The sequence below is a fragment of the Aotus nancymaae genome, unplaced genomic scaffold (genome assembly GCF_030222135.1).
Source record: "Aotus nancymaae isolate 86718 unplaced genomic scaffold, 86718_ANA_hifiasm-v0.15.2.pri h1tg000059l, whole genome shotgun sequence".
Classification (NCBI taxonomy): Eukaryota; Metazoa; Chordata; class Mammalia; order Primates; family Aotidae; genus Aotus; species Aotus nancymaae.
This window is the reverse complement of record NW_026988473.1, coordinates 8,734,805-8,738,012: the sequence shown is the minus strand read 5'-3', so window position 1 is coordinate 8,738,012 and position 3,208 is coordinate 8,734,805.

Below are 3,208 nucleotides of genomic sequence, written 5' to 3'. Positions count from 1 at the left end.
ACCCGCGGCGCAGGGAGCTCCCCGCCTTATAACTGCGCGGACTGCGCCCGCCTCGCCGGACCCCGCCCCCGGCCCGGCCCCGGCCCCGCGAGCTGGCTGACCTCCCGCGCCCGCTCCAATCCCCGCGCGGAACCTCGGCCTCCATTGGTCGCTGGGGAGGGCGGCGTCGAGGCGGCCCGCCCCGCCCAGGAGGACGGCGGCCGCCACCTAGCCCTGCCCTGGGCACCGTCCCGCCCCCTCTCCCCGGCCTGCGGGCACCCAGGCTCTCGACTCCGCCCGGGTCGCGGGGCGTAGGGACACAATGCGCACCTGTTGGGCGTCCTGCGACGCTCCGCTGCGCCCTCGGGGACCCGAGGCGGAGTCCTGGTCTGCGAGCCACGGGGCCTAGGGGGGTTTCCAGGCGTGAGTCCTGGAACGTCAAATCCAGTGCGCCCAGAATGGGGACGCTGTCTCGGGGTGCCTGTGAACAGCCTTCAAATCCTGGGCCCCAACGTCTGCGCAGCCCCCACTGCCGCTGCAGCTCTCGCGGAGCCCTCTGCTGGGGGCGGGTAGCCTCCCCGGCCGTCAGCGCTGCAAGGCTGGGGACGCCCAGGTGGCCGAGGGGGAGGAAGGGAGCCAGAGGGCACTGGCGCCTGGAGGCGGGTGCTGCCACCCACGTGCTGAGGAGACCTGTGCTTGTTACTGCTTTCCTACCCCTTTTTGGTTTTTGTGTCGCGACAAGGGTCTCACTGTCGCCAGGCTGCAGTGTAGTGGCAGGATCTCGGCTCACTGCACTCAGTCTCGAACTCCTGGACTCAAGCGACCCTCTCGCCTGGGCCTCCCAAATGCTAGGATTACAGGCCTTAGCCATTGCACCTGCCCTCCACCCCCTTTTTAAATTTAAATAAAGTCAAGTCCTTTTGAAAGTGTAGGTAGCTCCCCTAATTGCTATGGATTTCTTTGCGATAAAGATACCTATTCCTGGCCGGGCGCGGTGGCTCACTCCTGTAATCCCAGCACTTTGGGAGGCTGAGGCGGGTGGATCACAAGGTCAGGAGTTTGAGAACAGCCTGGTCAATATGGTGAACCCCCATCTCTACTAAAAACACAAAAATTAGCTGGGTGTGATGGGGGTCACCTGGAGTCCCAGCTACTCGGGAGGCTGAGGCAGGAGAATCGCTTGAAAGCGGAGGTTGCAGTGAGCCAAGATCACACCACTGCACTCCAGCCTGGCAAAAGAGCGAGACTCCGTTTCAATCAATCAATCAATCAACAAGATACCTGTTCCTAAAAGTTAAGCGTTCGCACCAATAAGGAATTCAAATCAGGCTAAGGTTGCTTCCAGAGCACTGGTCGTCACACGTGTCAAACTTCTATCAGACCCACCTGGAAAGCCAGAATGACCCAGGAGGGCCATGTTCACACAGCACAGGAACAGGGAAGGCAGACTCTTGGAGGAACACATTCCCTGCGCCAAAATCCAGCGCTTCCACTGGGGGCATGGCCCTGGCGCCACCTTCAGCAGCCCTGGGTGGTCAGATGTGGCCATCTTGGGGCTGCTTCCTTGGGGCCAGCCCTGGCCTGGTCTCAGCCCCTGCGTGTGAGGTGGTTGGGGGTTGTGATAGGTTAGGACCTCCACCTTTCCCAGCTGCCCCCAGAAGAGATGGGGAAGATGGGGGGTGGGTGGTGCACAGAACCAAGCAAGAGCTGTGAGTGAGGGCAGGGACCGAGGCCCTACTGGCCAGGTCCTCCTTGAAGGCATCACTGTGGAGGCTGGGCGGAGCTCCCCAGAATATCCCTCAGGAAATAGTGGGTGCACACAAATGGCAACACACACACGAAAAGGGACTCAGCACTGCTAATCATCAGAAAACTGCAAATCAAACCACAATGAGATACCACCTCACACTTGTTAGGAGGGCTCCTATAAAAAAGAAAAAGGCCTGGAATTCCGGCACTTTGGGAGGCCAAGGCAGGGGGATCGCTTGAGCCAGGAGTTCAAGACCAGCCTCGGCAACATAGCAAGATGCATAAATGAAAAATAAAATCATTCCAGGCATGGTGGTTCATGCCTGTAATCCCAGCACTTTGGGAGGCTGGGTGGGGTGAGTGGATCTCTTAAGCCTAGGAGTTCACGACTAGCCTGGGCAACATGACAAAAATCCCCCCCCTTTTTTTTTTGAGACGGAGTTTCACTAGGGTTGATCAGGCTGGAGTGCAATGGCACGCAATCTTGGCTCACTGCAACCTCCACCTCCCGGGTTCAAGCAATTCTCCTGTCACAGCCTCCGGAGTAGCTGGGATTACAGGCACGTGCCACCATGTCCGGCCAACTTTATATATTTAATAGAGACGGGGTTTCTCCATGTTGGTCAGGCTGGTCTCAAACTCCCAACCTCAGGTGATCCGCCCGCCTTGGCTTCCCAAAGTGCTGGGATTACAGGCGTGAGCCACCGCACCCAGCCAACAAAACCCCGTTTCTACAAAAATAAACAAAAACTAGCAGGGTGTGGTGATGTGGGCACCTGTAGTCCTAGCTACTTGGGAGGCTGAGGTAGGAGGATCGCTTAAGCCTGGGAAGCAGAGGTTGTAGTGAGCCAAGATCATGCCACTGTGCTCCAGCCTGGGCGACAGAGGGAGACCTGGTCTCAAAAAATAAAGAAAATCACAAGTGTTGGCAACGATGGGGAACCCTTGTGCATTGTGGGTGGGAATGTGAAATGCTGCAGCCAACTACAGAAAAGAGTATAAAAATGCCTTTAAAAAATAAAGATAAAACTACCATATGATTCAGCAATTCCACTTCTGGGCATATACCCAAAAGAACCGAAAGCAGTCTTGAGGAGAGATTTGCACATCTATGTTCCTGGTAGCACTGTTCACAATAGCCAAGAGGCAGAGGCAGCATACTGTCCGTCCACAGATGCTGGATAAAGAAAACGTGGTCAGCCGGGCGCGGTGGCTCACGCCTGTAATCCTAGCACTTTGGGAGGCTGAGGTAGGTGGATCACCTGAGGTCAGGAGTTCAAGACCAGCCTGGCCATCATGGTGAAACCCCATCTTTAAAAAAAAGAAAAGAAAAAAAAAAAAAAAGAAGAAAACGTGGTCTATGTGTACAGTGGAATATTATTCAGTTTCAAAAAGAAAGGAAATCCCATCATATGCTACGACGCAGATGAACACTGAGGACACCATGCTAAGTGAAATAAGCCAGTCATGAAAGGACAAA